We start from the raw sequence: 20,404 nt of genomic DNA, 5'->3' as shown, positions 1-20,404 counted from the left end.
CCCGAGGAGGGGCTCAGGGCGAGGGTCCGCGGGCAGGCGTGGGGCTTTGTCGTGCTGTTTCCCCACCTCCTCCAGCCTCGGTCTCCCCACCTGTCTTGGCTCCCAGGACAGGCACGAGGGCCTGTGCGGCTGGCAATCAGCCTGAAAATGCTTCTCAAGGCACGGGCCAGGACCGGCGTCCAGCAATGGGCATTGTTCCACGAGAAGGCAGAGCGGACGCTGCGTCCTCAGTCTTCTAGCCGCCAGGCATCTCGGGCACATGCCCGCAGGAAGAGTGGCAGGGCCCCCAAGTGTGACAGCCATGGGGCCTTGGCAGGAAGGGGCTCACCGTCGATACGAGTGCCATCAAGAGAAAGGGGATGCGTGTCACGGGGTCATCTTGGACTTCTCAGTGGCGGCACGTGGAAAAGAAAGAGGGGCCATGAATTTCGTGGTACAGTTTCTTTAACGAACGTGACAGAACACTTTCATCCCACGTGTGGTCTGCATTGGTGAGAGTTATCGGGGAGACGCTAAGTGCGTCTCGGACTCGGTGCTGAAGGCAGGGCAGATTCACAGACGGGGGCCATCGCGGCATGGCTAGCGCCCGGGGCAGCCTGCGGGGAGCCAGGATGCCCCACGTCTGCGCAGCGCTCCCTCAGGTCACGTGGGCGTCTCCCCTGCTGGCCGGCGAGCTCCTGGAACCTGCCCCTTTCATGGCCCCGGAGGCCTGGAGATGCGCGTGTCCAGTGAGCAACTGCACGGGAAACATGGTGCCCACGGGAACTCGGCGCTCAGGGATCACATGTGGTCTCTGTCCTCATGGCCCGCACAGGCTCCTGGCCCATCGCAGGGCACCCGACCCCCAACCTGTGCTGGACTCCCCCACCCCGCTCCCCAGGACACCTTTGCCCCCATCGGCCTTCCACCCCGGGACCCGGGCTTCACTGCCACACCTCGGCTGCTCCAGGGGCCCCAGGGCGTGCCTCGGCCCCGGCACCCCTCTACCTGGCGGCAGACTCAGCAGGCAGGGCCTCCGAGAGTTGCGGCGGGCGGGGGGACCTTTCTCTTGTGACTGGGGACAGCGGGTCAGGAAGGGCAGGAGGTCGGTGGATTCTCACGTCTACAACACCAGCCTGCGTGTGTTACTGGTCGTGTCGTGTGTGTAAAGGTCGTACACGTACGTGTATCCTATTACATGTGACGAGCGCCGCCGGGTGTGACCGATACCAGCTACATGACTCTGTGTGTGCCTAGCATGTAAATGGCGTGTTTGGTCTGTTGCATGCCACCCCCGGGCACCGCGGGCCGGGCACCGTGCTGGGACTGTGCCTGGAGCGCTGGTGTGATTCCCACAGGACCCCTCTTGTAGGTGATGCCAGGGTACTGTGCGTGGGGTTCTGCGGTGCACAGCCAGCACCCCGAGGAGGACTTGAACCCCGATTTGTGCGGCTCGAGTCTTTCCTCCCCTGCATCTGGCCGTCCCGTAGCCCGGTGCTGGCCACAGTCCACGCATGTGCCCCCAGCGTCAGGACCTTGTCGTATGTCCGTCCTGCCAAGTGGCCCCAATCGGCCAGGAGTGCTCGCTGCGTTCAGACAGCCCAGTGTCTCCCCGCTAGACACGGGTCCCTGAAGGTCACGACCCTGGGCTATCTGCGGTGAACTCCGCCACCTCTTCCCTGGCCGGTCATGCAGGCACGTGTGTCTACGGGGGGCCTTCGGGTGGGTCAGGCCCGCACAGGGCAGTTGGCCCCAGGAACACACCCCTGCAGCATTTCCAGTGCCTGCCTCCCGCCCCCACTCTGGGTCCTTCCTCCTCGTGACCCCACTGGGAGCTTGGCCATCATCCGTGTTCTACCCGTGCTTGTGCTTTGCGTGTCTCGTGCACGACAGAAACACAAGTCTCACAGCACCGAAGGGGTCTCCTGGCTGGTGGGACTGAAGAGCCCACATGCAATAACACGTGGGCTTCAGGTCCTGCTCGATCCAGGCTCCCAGACGGGGCCTCAGGAGTCAGCCTTTCTCCAGCTCGTGGCTCTCCCTTCCTCTGCGTTAGCGCCTCTCTCAGGACACCCTCCCGAGGGTGGCAAAAGGGTCCCCACGGCTCGGGCCTCTGTCGTGCCTGCCACCCCAGCAAGATGGGCCACGGAAGCGTCTCTGGTGCATCTGTGCCCACGGCTCACTCAGTCCGCATGGCCCAGGGATGGACGCAGGGACCAGGGGTGGCTCTGGGTCCTACGAGCGCACCCTTCTTTCCCTCTGCCCCATCTTTGTCCCCTTGTCATGTGGGTCTGCTGGCCCCTCCGAGCTGTTGGGGAAATTGGGGTAATGAAGGAGGGACATCGAGCTGGGGAAATTCAGGGTTTTCAGGGGTCTGGGAGGGCAGGGCTGTGCATCTTCCTCTGTCAGTTGTCTGTGCCCCAGCAGACATACGGCTATCCCTCCTGTGTCTGTGAGGCAGACTGTGGAGAGCTGGTAGGTGGGTACGTAGGTAGTCAGTGAGCTGATCGGTGATGGATTCCTTTGGACATTTGAACCGAGGTTTCAGTGGCGACAGATATTGGGATGCCCAGCCAGGATGACCTCGGGCCTCTCCTGTCCCAGACGGCTGGGCCCGGGTCCTTGGGCACAGGTCAGAGGCACCATCACCATGCAGGGCCGTGCATGGGAGCAGGTGCCACACCCGTCAGCACGCTGCACAAAGCCGGGTCAGAGAAGACAAAAGCCTCAGAAGGCACTTTCTACGGGCAAATCAAGGAAAAGCCAGGAGAAGCCATCCCTCTGCGTCCCCGGATGGGGCCTTTGATCCCAGCGTCCCGGCTGTGCGGTTGGAAGGACCCCTGCGTGAGCGACGGCGGGGAGTGGGGGTCCGGGTCCTCCCACCCCTCGCTGGCCCTGTGCTCGAGACACGGATGTGAAGTCTGGGGAGCTGCAGGGTAGACAGCGCCCCAGGAGGGGGACAGCACTTTCGCAGAGGAACTGTGACCTCTTGCTCAGCCAGAGAATCTAGGGCGGGCCCTGTAAGCGGACAGACGGCCATATCAGACCCGTGACACTTCCCCCATGGCAAGGTGGTCATTTTCATGGGTCCGGGGACAAAGCAGGTGATGAGAACGTCACTCACTGTGCTGACAGCCTGACCCCCCCCACACGTTGTGTTTAGTGCCCGGCCACCCCTGCAAACAGAAGAGAACGCTAGAGTGAGAGCCCCTGACGACCACAGCTATCGATCGCTGTGTAATAAACAGCCCCAAACCCAAGGCCTTCGGACAGTTCGTCACTTGTGATGACACCGCAGGCTGCTGGCAATGCTGCTGCTGACCTTGCCCAGCCATGCAGGCCCGCGGGAGCTCTTGGACCCCAGGACAGGGCACCCGGAAGGCAGGGGCCACACTCCAGAACCCCCGTTGGTCCCGGAATGACACAAGCACAGTGGGCCCTGACCTACTGAGCTGTGGGACTGCAGGCAAGTCTCTGCACCTCTCTGACCTCAGTTTCCCATTGAGGAGAAGGGGGTTACATCATCATGCCAGCCTCTCAGATTAGCTTGAGAATCAGCCCAGGTGATCAGCGGAGGGTCAGCGTGAGCCGCTTGCCATCAGCACCTGCCCGCACGGCCATCAGTGGGGAGCACGAGACATCGGCCCTTGTGGTGGGAGGGGACGGGGGGCCAGGAGAAGAGCCTGACCTTTGGGGTGGGGGCATCCAGTCCTGATTCTTCCCCAGCCTGCAGCATGACCTTTGAACTTCAGCGTCCTCATGACCCCGCTCCATGAGACAGCTGTGCGAAATCTGCGGGGTGAACTCACGCCAGCATCCCAGCTCCCTCCCGGATCTGGCAGCTCGAAGCCTCTACTGCAAAATCAGCCCCCAGGGATGGCAGAGCCATTGTCCAGATGGGGAAACTGAAGCCCCTGTTGGCAGGCTCAGACCTTTTAGGGTGACTCCTGCCACCCACAGAGCATTTGCAGCTGCAGGGCTGAGGGCTGTGGGCCAGGCCAGGAAGGAGCACAGTGGTCCTTACAAGCTGCCGGGCTCCCTACACTCTGCTTGCGCCTGCTTCCCAGAGCCTCCTCGGAGGGACCAGCCTCTCCAGATCATCCCAGCTGTGAGAGTGGCAGCAGCGACAGGCCTTGGGCTGGCTCAGCCACGGGTCGGAGACTGAGGGGAGCTGGGGCTGCGCCTCTTGGTGTCCTAGGCTGGTCGCTCCACCTGTTCAGTGAGTCGGCAGTCAGCTCTGTCCTCAGGGGAGCAAGAGAGCGTCCTGCAGGGCCCCAGCACAGTTGAGCGGGCCCAGGGAAGGCAGCCGGGGTCAGGACAGGGGACACGAACCCAGAGACAGCAGGCCAGTGTCTCCTTCTAGGGGATGGAGGAGTGTCTACTCTAGGGGAAGGACAGGCCATGTCATGGGTCAAGTCTGGCTCCCCAACCCTAGCCTCTGCTCTGGCCTGCATGGCCCTGGGGCCCTCCAGAGGCTCAAGCAGAAAGGGGATCCAGACTCGGATGGCTGCATAAGGCTGACAGGGTGAGCCCAGGGGTGGGGACAGCTTGTCCGTTTTCCCAGCCATGGGACAGAGGATGATGGTGGTAGTGCTGTGGGCTCTCAGCCCACCCAACTCCACTCATGTCAGGTCCTCTTTTGGGGTGAGGATTAGATGGTGGAACAGATGCTTACTCCAAGATTGTGCTCCCTTGGCCCTGCAGTGAGACAAGGGCTAAAGTATAGCAGTCAAGACCCCAAGCCCCGAATTCTAGTCCTGACAATGGATGGATGGCTAAGTGGATGGGTAGGGTAAGAGGGTGGATGGATGGATGGATGGGTAGGTGGAGGGATGGATGGATGGATGGATGGATGGATGGATGACTGTGTTTTCCAGGCAGTGTGCTAGGCAGAGACACAACTGTGCACCTGTCAGACTAGGCTCTGTCCCCCAGGAGCTTCCCATCTAACATAGGAGGCCAGTTAATCCAGGTGAACAGGTGTGTGGAGGCCCCTGCGGTCATGAGCAGGCCCTGCACATGTTGCTGGATGATGAAGTCATAGAGATGTGATGAGGGAAGATGACAAGGAGACAGTCAAGGGACACTGCTGTGGCGAGAGGCTGCTACGTGCGCATGTCGAGTCTGAAGGGCCGCGTGGCGACAGACATTGTGCATCCCAGCAGAGCCTCAGTTTCCCCTAGGCCAGTGCCTGTGCTCCAGGCCTCCACGGTTGCCCACTTCATGAGCCCTCACGAGGACTAGCTCAGCCAGGAGCTGGGGGCACAGAGAGGGGCCAGGCCCCACGCACGCCTCAGGTACCTCTCCTCCAGTTCCTGGGGCTTCTCTGTCCGAGTACACCCCCGTTTGTCCACCTCACCCAGTTCCTCCCCTGGTAGGGACACAAGCTGGGGAGGGCAGCCGGGGGCTAAGCCAGGGCCACGCGGCCAGCCAGCCTTTGCTGGGGTCTGCGGATTCTCTGACCAGCCTGCACAGAACAGAGAGACCCCATAAAAAGGCCCGCCCAGCCTGGAAAGATAAAACTGTGAATGCCGACACCCAGCCGCACATACCAGAGGTCAAATATGTGGGAGATATGTATGGATCAGGACACTTCCAACTTTTACAAGGTCCAGACCCTTGGAGGGGGAGGAGGAAGGGCGGAATGCAGGAGTCTAGGAGAGGAGCGCAGATCCTAGGCCCCGAAGTCCCGAGGCCGGGCGGTGGTGCGCGTGGGTGTGCCCTTCCAGCCCGCGACCCCGGGGCGCAGTCCAACACCCCATATGGCTTAGCAGGCACCTGGGTTTTTCTCTGATCCCGGAGAGTTGATAGTCGGGCAAACCGCTCGGAGCAAGCGCGTTGGGTAGCCCTGCCCTTGCTCTCACTGCATTTTTAAAAGCAAATTCCAGATGCCAGATCGTCCTGCCTGTAAAGACTTCCAGAAAAGCAGTCGGCCCTCCGGGGACAAAGCAGTGGTCAGCCGTTGGGTGTTTCAAAGGGTGTGGTAATGAGTTACCAGCGCGAATGCGAATGAGTCCTTGGCCTTTGTAATTGAAGTGAGAGTGAATTTGAGGCCTTCCCTCTGGCCGTATCCCTTTTCCGTCCCATTCTGTGAGGCCCTCTTGGCAGGCGAGGAAGGGAAGCTCAGGAAGGTCCATCGTAGCCGAGCTGCGGGAAGGGACGGTCCCCGGAGCGTGGACGTCATCGGCGCCAGGTCTCACGGGAGGACCCACAGGCCTTAGAAAGCTTTGGAAGCCTCTGGTGCGGCATGGTTGTTTCGAGTGCACGCACGAATGTGCTCATGGGGGGCTCGTCCCTTCTGAGCGGCAGGGCGGGGGACAGAGGGGAGCAGCAGGCAGGAGGCACCAACCACTGGGACAGAGCTGAGCCCAAGTGGCCACGTGAGGAGAAAGCGAGTCACAGGTGGGTCAGGCCCCTCGGGACAGCCAGCGGCCGGCCGAGGACAAGACCAGTGCCCAGCAGGGTCACCTGTGAGCCCCCATATGAGGTTGTATTGGTCACAGGGGGACAGAACTCAACTCAAAATGGGTTAAGCAAAAGGAAACCATCTGGCTCACAAGACAGGGCGACACAGGGCATGTGTCAGTCATAGCTAGATCCAGACGCACCAGTAACGGCGTCAGAGTCCTGTCTAACGGAAGGGGAGAGTCAGCCCGCGGGAGCCACACGCACAGAGCGGAGAGGACGGGGCGCTTCCCACCAAAGCCAAGATACCGTGGCCAAAAACAGGGAGAGGGGTGCAAGAAAACGGATGTCCACCCAGAGGACCTTCGTTAGCTGCAAGGGTGGCCCCAGGGTAGAGATGGGGCCAAGCGGAACACAGGATGGGGTTGCAAGCTGGCAGTTCCCGGGTCAGGTCCACTCAGCCTGTGTGTCTGGTCTGGCTTCAGGCTGGTTTTTAAATCACAGAAGTCCACGAGAATACCCACGCTTCTGTTGGAAACCTGAGGGAGGCATCCGTGCCTGGGGACATGGCGCGTGGGGCGTGAACAGGGTGCAGGCCACGGCACCCCCGACGGCCACCCCCAGCTCCTGCCTCGCGTGTTCTCACCCGGCCCCTCGAGACCCGCGGGCTCTGTGGCTGGGAGAGGGTGGGCACAGGTCCCCGGCACAGCTGGCAAGAATAAGACTTGGCTAACCGTAAGTGGGAGCAGAGCAGGGGCTACGGGGGTCCTGCGGGCCCCCAGGAAAGGCAGGCGAGGTTGGGAGTCTCGGGCAGTCAAGGCCAGCCCCTCCCAGCCGCCCCCGTGGGGCTGCAGCATCCTTCCTGGTCAGTGCCGGCCTGCCCTGGGGCCCAGGCCAGAAGTGCCCTCCGGCCCCGCAGCTCAGCCACACAGACTGGCTTCCGCGGCCCCTGGCCCCCGCCCCCCAAACACACACACGCTGGAGCGTCTTGGCAGCTGGCAAGCGCTAACGTGGCTCTGTTGCTTTGGGGGACTTTGAAGGAAACTAATTAAAACCAGCTGAGATGTGAAAAGCTGGATGGTGGCAGAAGCCAGGGACAACTTTCCACAGGGCCCGGCGTGAGCCGCCCTGCCGCCACCATGAGCCGCCATGTCCGGCCAGCCTGCAATGGCCCCAGGCCAGGAAGCTGCCCCTGTGTGCCTGGGGGTGGGGGGGAATGGGGGGGCAGGAGTGTGCGTGTGCTCAGGGCTCAGGGGGGCTGCCGTGGGGTGGGCGGGCACTCACGCACTGTGACCCCTACGGTCGCCGTCCCCCAGCCTGGGTTCACTGCCTCCCAGAGGCGCCCTACAGACACTCCCACAGAGGGCCCCCCGACCCCTGCCACCCGGCCACCTTGCCAGGTCTGCAGGAGACCCGGTCTTAGATTCTTGTCATTATCGGCAACCCCTGCTGCGCATCAGAACGCCGGACACTGACCTTTATGCGAGAAGGCCAAGCGCTCGATGCCCGTGAACTTGCGGCTGTCCCGTGCTCGGCCCCCCAGCGGCTCTGGCTGCTTGGGCCGCTGCTGCGTTAATCCGGGGCGGGCATCTGCGGGCAGCCCACTGCTCTCCCTCCCTCCACAACGGCCTCGGGGGCAGCGTGGCGACCTCATGAGTCCTGTCGATGCCCTTTCGGGGTCAAGCTGCTTTTATGTCCTACGGTCTTCTTCATACATAAAAACTGTGTAAACATTTTATTTGGGGAAGAAGGACCAACAAGGTGTGCCTACAGCGTGGGAGGGGGTGGCATGTAGTAGCGAGCCCTCCCGACGCCCAGAGCATGCGCGGCCAGCGGCTGGCGCTCTCCTGCCTCCGCGACCCCCACAGGACCTCAGCTGAGCCAGGGAGCCCGGGTGCTGGCGGCCGAACGGGCCTGGCAGGTGGGAGTGGTGTGGGGCCCGCAGGGGCTCGGCTGGCGCAGAGCTACCTCAGGCCTCCTGCCCACAGCGTGTGCTCACACCGGTCCATGCACAGCCGCGTCTAGAGACCCCCGGGGTGCTGGCCGTGCCCGGAGCAGGGTGACGCGGCCGTGGGTGGGGTCCCCTCTGCTCCACGCGACGCCAAGGAGGACAGAGGCTGAGGAGGGGCGCGGGCTGGCATTTAACGCCCCGTCCCCCTCGCCGCCACTGCCCAGCGCTGCTGGCTCGGCATCATTCTTTGTCCACGTCGATTGTCATCTCCCTGAGGGTCCACCGCTGTCCGGCCCGGAGTGAGGTCCCTGACGTGCGCTATCTCACTGAAACCCCGCAGCCTGCCTGACGGGGCTTTCGGGGTCCCTGTTGTTTGCAGGGGGCACTGAGGTGTCGTGACCCACATGGCTGGATTCCACACTTGCACCTGAAGTTCCACCCACGGTTTCAGAGTGTTCCCGGCGACCCCAGCCCCACCGGTGACCCCAGATTTGAAAGAGAGCAGAGGTGGTGGCGCCCCAAGCTGTCAGGGCCCCCGAGACCCCCGAGCGGCAGAGCCCAGTGTCCTGCACGTTGAGACGTCAGCAGTAGGACACAGGAGCCACGGCGCGCACACACAAGCCTGTGCGTGCACACGCACACCGGGGTCACCCACACACATGTGCACGCTCACAGAGTGCCCTGACGCCTGCCTTCCTCAGAGCCGGCCGGGGCCGGAACCTTGTATCAGGCACCACCTGCTGGACAATCGAGGGGACGGGAGGGCGGCCGACCCGGAGGCCCCAAGGCCTCTCTGAGACCCTGGGCCTCTGCGACCAGCCCAGCCCACACACCGCCCTCCAGGCCAGAGTCCCCAGGGTGAGCGATATCTCTTCTCATGGGGAAATAGAGTCCCGGAGACACATTTTTATAGCATCTAAACCCCCCCTTTTTCTAGGTCTGTCCGTGCATCCCGAGGGCAATGACTGATGGATCGTGGCGCAGATAATAGTAATGTGCTAATAGCTAACGGTCACTGAGGCACATCACAAGCCGAATGCTTGGCGCGGATTGTCCGATGTGAGCCTGAGGCCCCACGAGCAGGGACCACCATCAGACCCACTTACAGGTGGGTAAGTGAGGCTCAGAGAGGCTAAGCCAGCTGCCTGAGGTCGCACAGCCAGGAAGTGGTGGTGCCTGCCCTTTGACCACAGCACTCTGCTTCCTCAGTCCCACTTTCCCGATGGGGGGCTGACTGGCCTGCGGCCCCCAGCTCGTGAGAGGGGCCAGGACCCCTCTCTCTGGGTCCGCCTGCCTTACACGGCTCACACCACCCCACCCCTGCTGGCAGACAGTGGCTTTCCAGTGTGTGGAGTGGGGTTCACTCCCACTGCCCTGGGAGAGGGGGACCCCGGGGACCGGATGGGGGTTGGCGGGGAGCGTGGACGAGCTTGTGGCCTCTCCTTCCTCTCCGTCTGAGGGAGCATCTCCTCCTGCCAGCACCGGCCCTCATCCCCCAGCAGCAGGAGGGGCAGGCTTACCCCGGGGCTGGGGCTGGGACACCCGCTGCAAGGTGTGCGCCGCCCCACCCTTCTTACCTGATGCTCTCCCCACTCGAGAGCCTCTAATGATCTAGGTCTCTAGTGCGTGAGAAGCGCCCAGCGGCCTGGGCTGGCGGGTCCTCGTGAGGCAGCTGCGCATGCCCACCGCCCCCCCCCCCCCGCACCCGCCTGATTCAGGGAGGGGCCTGGCTGGGTGACTCAAGCCCCACCGTGCCTCTCAGGCTCCCGAGTGGGCCCTCCCCCTTGCAGACCTTCGCTGGCCCCCCTGCCCACTCGGTTCATCTCTTCCTTCAAGGCCAGAGGGCAGGGATGGCTTGCCGGGCACTCCACACGCTACCAAGGAGGAACTCAGCCGCGGTGCCTGTTCCAGCCCCTGGCAGCACTCCCTGCTTCTTCCTGCTTGTCTCCAGCTGATGAGAGCAAAACACCCAGAGAGCCGGGAGGGGGACCCTTCTGCGGGGTCTGAAGCCAGCAGAGCGGGCATCGTCATTTGGCTGTGCCCCCGGGGGCTGGCGGCCCCTCTCCCAGCTGCCCCTCTACAATGGGCCCCTCTGCAGCGGCCGCTGGGGGCTGGGGGTGGGGGGCGGGTCCTGGGTTGTGCAGCCACAGGCTGGAGTTGCAGGCTCCTGCCCACGGACGTTCACTCCAGGTGCCCTGGGCTAAGGTCGGTGTGCTGGGAAAGGAAGTCCCCCACCTCACCATGACTGTCTCCTCACCTGCAAAGCAAGGATGCTGTCAGTGTCAGGGCCCCCGGGGACACCACAGAGCCAGCAGTGAAACGGCAGGACACAGCTCTGCGCTTCTCTCAGTGACTGGCAGATGGGGTGGGGGTCGGAGCAGAGGCCAGCCCGTGGCTGTCCGGGAGCAGGGCTCTGGGTGGACTGAAGGGTGGAGGACAGGTGTGTGTACGCACAAGGCCTCGGGAGCGGCGGGAGGGGGGGGGGAGCTGCTGTCGGTCTGCATCTGTGAGCCAGGCTGTGGCAGCTGGGTAGCCAGCAGGATGGGGGGAAGCAGGGGCAGGAGTAGGCGCAGGGGCAGAGAGGACAGTGGGCAGACATGAGTCCCAGCATCTGGGCCAGAGTGGGCCATTTGTGAAGAAGTCAGCGGACCCCACCCTCGCTGTCGCCGGGGAGGGGCCTTCCCACCTCTTCCAGCTCCCGGGGCTCCCGTGTCCCTTGGCGGTGGCCCGTCACTCCATCCCTGTGTCTGTCTTCACGCGGTCTCTCCCCGTGTGTCTCTCCTCTTCCTTCTTGTAGAAGGACGCTTGTCACTGTGTTTAGGGCCACCCTGACCCAGGGTGACCTCAGTTTAACTCGAGCGCGTCTGCACAGCCCGTAGGTCCACGTGCGGTCACGTGCACAGGCTCTGGAGACGGGACTTGGACACAGCCCCACCCGCTGTCTCCGTCCTCCGTACCACCCCAGCTAGGACCAGTTTGGGGGGGCACGGACGCTGAAACAGAGACTCCAAGGAGAGGACCTGTGAGCAGAAGCAGCCGGGCTGGGAAGGTCTGGGAGAAGCATCCCGGACAGACGGACTGGCCGGTGCTAGAGCCTTGAGGTGCGCATGAGCCTTGGGCTTTCTAGAAGGCCCCAGGGGCAGGACCCTGAGGGTGTGGGGGCTGTGGGCAGAACTTCATGGAAGGCGGCCTCGCTGATGCCGGGAAGACCCTTCCGCTGCTTTGGAGAGGATGACAAATAGGAGCCCCCAGGGAGGCCAGACACAGGGTGTCACCACCAGGAGCACGGGCACCCCTGGGGCCTGGGGCTCACCCAACACACAGCTCAGCCCTCCCTCAAGTGGGGGTCCCCTGCCCACTGGAAAGGCACCCTGGGGTATGCTGCGTGGAGGGCAGTGGTCAGCCAGGTGGGGCGGGGCCCAAGGCGAGCATGGCCAGGCCCCCAACTGGGGCTGCCCAAGACTGCGTGGCAGGAGGACAGCAGGGCGGCTGGCCCTGGACCCCGGACAGCCTTGCGGAAATCAGGAGCAGGAAGGTCGTTGCCCCGAGCCGCTGCCTAGGAGACCCCCACCCCTCATGTAGCTTCCAGCCTGTGTCCTTGAAAGAGTCTCGTTCCCTCCCAGGGCCTGTGACCCTCATCTGAGCGACAGGGAGCACGACAGAACCACCTCGCAGGCCTGAGGGTTAACGGGGTCGCGCGGGCCCTGTGAGCATCTGGGACATCTGCCACTCTGGCTCCAGGCGCAGCTGACTCGGGGCTCAGACACGGGCAGGACCAGGGCCTCGGCCTCCGGGCCCACCCCACTGCTGGAGAGCCCCCGCCCCCTCCTCGACCTCAGCAGGACCCACCCCCCCAGCCGGGCCCCCCACACCCCGCAGCCAGGTGGTCACTAGGCACCTGCTGCCACCCATGGGCCCCACGCTCTCAGGCGTCCTCACTGGGGCCACGCACCACCATAGGGGGATGCGCCGAGCCGAGTTAGGGCTGAGACCCCCGGTGTGGGAACACACATGAACCCCCACCTTTCGGGGGCTTGGCGCCAGGGAAGGTTTTCCAAACGGTGCTGTGATTGGGCTTCTAGGAGTCCAGCAGGTATGGAGCTAGGAGCAGCCCCTGGGGCCTCCTGGTCTCCCCGGGACCCTCCTGGCCTCTCTGGATGCGGTCTCTCCCCCCATGGTCTCTGGACCTTCTGGTCTCCCCAGGACCTTCTGGTCTCCCTGGGGGCTTCCTGGTCTCCCCAGGACCCTCCTGGTCTCCCTAGGGGCCTCCTGGCCTCCCCGGGACCCTCTTGGCCTCCCTGGGGGCCTCCTGGACTCCCCGGGACCCTCCTGGCCTCTGCAGACACGGACCCACGGGGGCCACAAGAGGCAACAAGAGGGTAGACAGCGCTTGGGAGCTGGGCACAAGCCCCGGCCCACCACGTGGGAGCCCTGTGACCTTGAGCCCATACCCCACACTCTGCGCCTCGGTTTCCCACCTCTGTAAACTGGGGTTGAGTGCCTGCTTCCCGCAAGTCCAGGGTGCAACAGGCGCCTCCCTGGATGGACTGCCCGGCACACAGTCGGCGCACACTTAGTGCCCACTTCCTCCACGGGCCCCGGACGTGGGGGCGAGTTACCCTAACGCAGCAGGGCCCCACGTGCTGGGGGCCCCTCCGACCCAGCTGCCTACCAGCGTGGTGCTAATCCTTTCCTCCTTGGGGAGTGAAATTATAATCACTTTTAATTGAAAAAGGAGGCTGATAGGATCCAGAACCTGACGAGAGAGTAATTAACGCAGCCACCCGGCCTCCAAGGAGTCTCATTCATCTTGTTGCTCAGGAGACAGCTCATTAAACCCCGCTGTCCCCACGTCCCCAGCAAGCGACGGGAGGAGGGCTCCCGTGGGGGCCTCGCTCGGTTTCCAAACGTCCGGTTTCCCGGCCTCCACTGGGTGTGTCAGGGCGCACGGTGGGAATCCCGTAGCTGTTTCCCGGCTCACTTACCTCCCGCAGCTTAAGCTTCCTTACCTGTGAAATGGGTCTAAGGCTGCTCCCCCAGGCTGGCTGGAAGTAGGGAAGACTGGCCGAGGCACTGAGCACCCAGCCACGCCGGCCCCCAGGGGCCCGTTCCCTCCAGGGTCAGTGGCCGGCTCTGCTCTCCCTCTCGCCAGGCCTGATCTCCGTGCCACAGTCAGGCTTACGGGGTGGCGGGGTGACAGCACGCGAGTTTCCCGAGGCATGCTCCGGGCCCCAGCCCAGGGTTTCAGACCCAGACGGTTGTGGTCCTCCCTCCAGGTGCTGGTCCTCTGCCTAGCCTTGGCAGCAAAGGTCTGGAGACCACTCACTCCCTGAAGGTGTGGCCAGTGCACGTGGGGCTTCATGCTGGGCTGAGAAAGTGACGGCAAACAGCGGACTTTTATCATGAGCAGTCACAATGGGTGGTCTGCGGGAAGGAACGATGACAATCTTTCCCCAAAAATCTGAGCTACAGGGAGCTTTGAATATCCTACACCCTCGGGGGTTTTCCCAGTGGGACCCTCAGCCCAGGGGGCCAAGGCCGGCTGAGACTGGGGGCGCTGAGGTTCCTGCCCCACCCTCACTGGGGCTATGATGGGGGGGTCGTGAGAAAGGACAGAGAGCCAGGTCTCCAAGAGGGGTGCCCACCCAGCAGAGCCCACGGAGACCTCAGGTCTGCAACCATATTGGGTGCTGGGTCCACCTGGGGCAGAGGGCGCCAGGAGAAGGCCAGCCACCCCCACCTCCCATCTTCCCCGCACCCCGCTCCCTCTAGCTGCCATTCCCTGCCTGGCTGGTAGGGGATGGGGCTTATCGAGCTGGCAGCCCCCAGCCTGGGTGGTGCCAGTCCTCCCCCAGACCAGCTGCTCGGCACCCAGAGCAGTGTCTTCCCTTCTTTGGGGGGACCAGGAGCAGGGACCCTACCCCCAGCCCCCAGCTCCTGCCAACGGCTGCTTCAGGCATTGCTGGAGCGCTGCCCTGGCCAGGAGCTCGATGCCCCTGGCTCCGGGAGCCCAGGCTCTGCCGCTGTGTGCCCTCCAGCCAGCCAGCGCCCTCTCTGAGCTGCGGCTCCACATCTGCGAAGTCAGCACAGAAACGTAGGTGCCCCCAAAGATCCTTGCTCTGGAATTCCGAGGCCACGCGGCTCGCCAGGCCACTCTGAAGAAAATGCCTCGCCTGCCTTAGCCTTAAAAAGGGGTTTCCGTGGATCCCCGCATTCTGCTGCTGGTAGCCTGTCCTCCCGAGCTGCGGCCCTGGGTGAGCAGCCCCTCGGCTTTCGGACAGTGGACGCATGCTCCACACACCCCCAGCTTGGCTGGCAGCTTCCTGGAACCCCTGACTCCCAGCGGGACCCCTGCACGGCAGACCCTGGCTGTCCACACCCCCACAGTCCCTGTCCCTCTCGGCCGGGGAGAAGAACTTGCCAAGGAATCGGTCAGGGGGCAGCCAGAGAGGGCTAGGCTGGGCTTGTACAGTGTTATCATCTAGGGTGCAGGACGCACTCCCCAAACCGAGTGTTGGCCTTGCCCCCAGATATCCCTGCAGTCCGGTGCCGGGGCAGAGGTGGAGGGGCCCAGGGCAGCGCCTCCTGCCCGCCGGTTCCTCCCAGGAGAACGGGGTCCAGAGTCTGAGAGCGTACAGCCTGGCGAGAGCACACGGGTACATGTGTGTGTGTTCACATAGATCTGTGTATCTGTGCCTGCTGGTGACCGTTCGCACGTGTGGGTGTGTGTGCATGGGGACATGTGTGTTTGTGGTTACGGGGGTGCACACGTGGGCGTGTGTGTGCTCATAGACAGACAAACTGAGGACTGCAAAGCTTCCCCAAGGCACCCAGAGAGGTTAGCAGAAGGCTGGGCAGACCAGGTCCTCTCCAGGCTGTGCTGGACCCTGAGACTGGGGCCTGAGCCAGCACGGCCGGCGAGACAGGCCGGAGCCCAGCCCTCATGCTGCCTGTGGTGGAGGTCAGGGCAGTGCGGCAATAAGCCCCAGAGGGCCAGAGAGTGACCTCGTGCAGTGGCTGTGCTAGCTCCAGGGTCAGGGAGGACTTCCTGGAGGAGGTGGCATTGGAGCTAGACCAGGGGAGGAGGGACAGGAGGCATATCCTGAGAAGGGAATGGCCAGTGCAGGTGTCGGAGGCAGGAGCTCACCTGGTGTGCGGTGATGCGGAGGGTGGCAGAGGGCAAGCAGGTGCCAGGGAGGGTAGTGGGGTGAGGGCAGAGGGCTGCAGGGCAGGAAGATCAAGGCATGCAGTGTGCAGACCTCTCAGGCATGTGGCGCCCGAACCCAGAGCTCAGGCATGAAGGCACGGGAGTCCCTTCAGCCCCCAGTAGAGTTTTCCCCCGGGCTCCCCAATGTGTTGCCCTCCGAAGGACTTAACCCCTCTTACTTTCAATTCCCCAGGCTCCCTCCGTGGCCCTTCCCTGCTCAGCCTCTATGGGACGGTGTGGTCACTCCTATCCTGCAGGTGAGAGCACCGAGGTCCCTAGAGAGCCAGCCAGGCTCCTGCCACCCGTAACTGTTGGTGCCCAGGGTTCCAGAGTCAGCACAGTCATCAGGGACAGCCCCTGGCCGGGGTGGTGGCCAGGCCGGGACTCCCACCTTTGATTTCTGGCAGCTCTCCTAATGCCAGGTGTTAGCTGGGCTGGCAAGTGCGGTCCAGACCACACAGGCCATTGGGATGTGACAGACCAGGCCGCTCAGGCTCGGGGAGCATTCCCCTGGGCCGGGCTGGACACGGACAGCCCGCTCCGTGTCCCTCTCCTCCTGCGGCCCCAGCCAGCACAGCCCTGTCACACATCAGCGGGACCCTGCCCGTCAGATCCCAGTGCTCCCCGCTCACTGGGGATCAGGTCTGCGGCCCCGCCCAGAGGAGGCTGTGTGGTGTCTGGGAGGGGCCGTGGCTCCTGCGCGGCGCAGGGACCTGCTGCGTCTGGCCCGTGGGCACTGGCTGGCCGGCTGACCCCTGAAGTCTGGGATGGGAGGAGCTGCTGCGGGAAGTGTGTTCACACACCCCAGTGTCAGTCTTCGCGGAACAAAAGGACGGGGCGAGGGGCCTGTCTGTGCTGCAGGGTGGGCGTGCGTAGGCAGGAGTCCCGCCACCCACCAGCCCCCTCCCTGTCATCTTGGAAGACATCATCTTCTCTCCACGTGCTCCTCTTATCTCCCTTCTGTTAAAGGATCTCAAATATGCGCCTGGATAAGACGGACAAACACACTTCCCGGCCCCTTGCAACGCCTGCCTCCACTTTCCCCAAAGTAATTAAGATAAATGCAGCTGATAATCTGCACAGTATTCTTAAGCGTACCCTCGGGCCGTATCGTAGATATAATTCCACCTGCACGGGTTTATCTGAGTGCTCGGGTAACAGAGTCGTAAGCAGAGCGGCAGCATTTGAAGGAAAAGGAGAGGAGAATGTTGGTAGAAGGAATGTCGCTAGGAGCCACGCCACAGCGCCCAGAGCCCCCGGCTGGTGACCGGAAGCCCCGGCCTGGCTCCGGCCGCTGCACTTGGCCCCAGGATCCTGGGCGCACCTGGTGGCTCAGCCGGCCGGGGCGGGGTTGGGATGGGTGCGGCGGGCACCGAGGGCGTGGCGGGCGTGCAAGGACCTTGGCGTGGAGGTGGATGGGTACGGCTGCGCTGCTCCGGCTCTGCCCCTTGGCTCTCTAGCGGAGGACCTGGAGCCGCAGGCCCCGCCCTGCAGAGCTGGCCCTAGGGTCCCCCTCCCCGCCCCGCACATGGCCCTGGACCGGGGGAGCGGCCCCGGGGGATGCCGGGAGCCGTGTGCGCTCAGGGAGGCCAGCGGCAGGGCCAGGGGCCGGGGCGGCCAGAGGCAGAGCAGGGAACCGGCGGTCAGGGTGCCTCCCGGCCAGGAGCCCCCAACCCGGATGCTGTGCTTGAGAGGCACTTCCTGTCCGTCAGGCTCTGCGCACGCCCACCGGACCCTGCTCCCGACCTAAGCCCCTGTGTGTCCTATCCTGGCCACCGGCCCGACCACACGGGCCTGCACCTGCCTCGGGCGCCCCACCTGGGTGAGAGGCCTCCCCTCGCGTGCCTCAGTTTCCTGTCTGTAGCCTGCGAGGGGAGGATGGCCCTGGCCTCCCAGGGCGGCCGGGAGAGCACATGAGAAAAGGAGCACCAGGCACGGGGCCGGGTTCTCTGGCACCGGAGGGAAGGCCACAGCACCTGCAGCTGCATTGGCGGCCTTGTGTGGCACGTCCGCCTGCCTGACCCCCACCCCCAGCTGGTCCCGACACCCGGTGGGGGCTCTGGAGCCTCCTGAGCGGGAAGGGGCTCATGCCTGGGCACAGCCCCACCCTCACCCCCTGGTCGACCCCTCATCACTCACCAAGGCTCCCCCCCCACCCCGAGGCCAGGATGAGGGGACGAAGTCGGATGCCGTGGGGCGAGGGGCGGAGCTCCGTGCCGGCCCAGGCCCACGTGAGGCCATGTCCCTGCACTTGGAAGACGGAGCCGGCACAGGCCTGAGGACTCAGTGGGTACAAAGCCTCACGTACAGCTGGGGAAACAGGCTGGGAAGCACAGGGTCACACAGGAGGTCGGGGCATGGGCTCTGATGGCATAGGCCGACCCCGGGTGTGGGCACACGGTCCGCCCTGACCGCGGAGGAGACGCTCAGTAACTGCTGCCTAACCAGTATCTCCGTGGTGGATACTCGCGTAACCAGGAGGGCTTCCAGGAAGAGGCGGATGGGAGATGACCCAGGAAGTGCACAGCTCGGCAAGTGCCCACTATGTGCTGGTCTGCATGAATGATGGGGCGTCAGCAACCCCTGGGATCAGGACTGATGGTCCCAATTTTACAGGCGAGGAGACGCAACCCCACAGAGGTCCAGGCTGGCCCTTCTGCCCCATCACGCACGTGGGTTCTCCCTGCAAGTGGGTGGGAATCGGGAAAGTGGGAAAGAAGCAAGGGAGGCATCCTGGGTGGGGCGGGGGGCTCTCAGGAGGAACGGCCAGGGGAGGAAGGGACAGGAGAGCTCTAGGCGGACAGAGAGGCCACGGTGAAATAGGACACATTGCAGGGGTGAGGGGAGCAGGAGTAGAGGGCAGACGCCGTGCAGGAGATCGAGGGGTCACAGAGGGGCACCGGGAGGGCAGGGGTCCAGGCCTACGGCAGGACCACCTCTTGCCGGGAGCTCCTGCCGCACACCCCAGCCAGAGCCAGCCGGCATGCCCACGGTCTTGAGTTACCCAGAGCGAGCGGGGCCAGGTAGTGTTTCTGAGGGAAAAGGAGGTGCCCGCACTCCTGGGGGTTCCCTGGGGCAGCCTGGGGTCAGAGGGATTGCATCTCCTGACTTCAAAGGGGCCCCAGGCCCGCTGAAACCCACACCCATGCACACCGAGGGCCTCGCCAAGAGCCCGGGCGGGGACGGGAACCCGAGACCCTGGGCACACACTCTGCCCCGCCGTCCAGGCCTAGAGATGGTTCATCCAGCCCCTGCAGGGGCCACGGGCAGAGAGTGCCCTTGGGTCCTGTAGACAACATCTGGCCCCCATCGCGGGGCCAAGCAAAGAGGGTGACAGGGTGGCTGAGCTCTGCCCACAGGCTGGGAACCCCCAGGGAGGGGAAGTGGTCACTGGGACGGGGCCCACGGTGCAGGGCACTATGTCCAGTGTGGGAGCACGGTCACAAGCAGACCGGTCTCGTCCCCGTGCTTGGCCGCGTGCTGTGTGATGGACGAGTCACGCCTCCTCCTGGAGTTCTCCGGTCTCCCAGCAGGCTCCATGAGGCCGACACGCGAATCTCCTCGCACGCATCCAGCGCAAACGTAAAGATGTCTGCATGACCGGGTGACAGAGTGACAGCTCTGCACAAGGTCAGCGGACCTCAGCCTGCCAGCTCCGGGGAAGGCCGCCCTTCCTGCTCTGGTGCGGGGCTCGCAGCGAAGCCTGGGGTCTCGGGAGGAATTCCAGACGCGTCGGCTGGGAGATGAGTGTCTGTTGCTGAAAGCAGCCACCGTCTGTTATCTCACACGGTTTCCGAGGTCAGGGGCCCAGAAGTGGCTCCGTGGGGTGGGCGGGCTGAGACCTCCCCGAGGGTGTGCTGGAAGGTCGGCAGGGGCGGCCAGCTCGTCCGGAGGCCCGACTGGTGCTGGAGGAGCCGTTTCCCAGGTGGCAGCTCACGTGGCCGTGGGTGGGAGGCCCCGGTGCCCTGCACGCAGGCCTGCCCACAGGGCTGCTTAGCGTCCTGCAACGTGGTGGCCCGTGGCCCCCCCAGCAGGTGACGGACAACGAGCAGGCGGAATCCTAGTGAGCTAATTTCTAAAGCTGAGCACCCTCCCTTCGCCCTGTGCATTCCGGCCTCCACGTCCAGCCCACGTTGAACGGGAGGGGACCGGGCTCCACCGTTTGGAGGGAGGTGAAATCAAGGAATTTGTAGCTGAATTTTATAGCCATCATGGGGTTGCTTTGACAGCCTCGCTCCAAATCACAGAGGCACTTGCCCTTTGACCCCCATCTCTTCTTAGCTGTACCCCACAGGCCTCACCTGCGGGCTGTTTGTCGCCCCGTTGTTTATAGGGGCCATAGTGGGGGTCGTTGGATGCCCAAGGAGCTGTCGCTTCGTCCTGCAGAATATTCCGTGGCTTGTGTGGGTGGAGAGAGGAGAAGACAGACAGACAAACAGGAATCTCTTTGTGGCGTCCCGTGGAACGATCTCCAAGTTACACTGTAACTACAAAAGGGAAGGTAGGGAGTGATAAGCGTAGCCGACTGTCCTTTGCTGAAGCAGGAAGGATGTGTGAGTAAGTACTTACATCAAGAAGCTCTGGAAGGACACACAAGACTACGCCTCCAGTGCTCACCCAGCGGGACTGGGGCAGACGGCCCACGGGGCTGGGCTCCGCACGGGGCGGGGCTCCGCACAGGGCTTTCCTCTGCAGTCCTTGGGGCGTGTCCTTGGGTTTGGGAATCACATGAATGTGTCCTCTGTGCACACACTTCCTAGCAGAAGGAAACGTAAACTAATCATCAAACCTGGGGGGAGGCAGGCAGCTGACCCCCAGCCCTGCAGGAACCCCCAGGCCAAGCCCCTTGAGCTCACCCATCT

General features: G+C 63.8%; 1 protein-coding gene across 2 annotated transcripts in view; it reads left to right on the top strand.

The window, feature by feature from the left end:
* The window catches only part of ZNF469 (zinc finger protein 469), a 46,252-nt gene that overhangs the window by 9,031 nt on the left and 16,817 nt on the right, over positions 1-20,404 (top strand). Inside the window, exon 1 of one of the 2 annotated variants that reach the window (XM_026494619.4) lies at positions 18,391-20,043. The exons of the other annotated variant lie outside the window; for it this stretch is intronic. The gene's annotated coding sequence lies outside the window, so the exon portion shown is untranslated. Of the gene's footprint in view, positions 1-18,390; positions 20,044-20,404 lie in introns of those variants that run through there. 2 annotated transcript variants of the gene reach the window in all.

The sequence above is a fragment of the Ursus arctos genome, unplaced genomic scaffold (genome assembly GCF_023065955.2).
Source record: "Ursus arctos isolate Adak ecotype North America unplaced genomic scaffold, UrsArc2.0 scaffold_19, whole genome shotgun sequence".
Lineage (NCBI taxonomy): Eukaryota > Metazoa > Chordata > Mammalia > Carnivora > Ursidae > Ursus > Ursus arctos.
The sequence above is the reverse complement of the archived record's forward strand: the minus strand, read 5'-3'. Positions and strand labels throughout refer to the sequence as shown.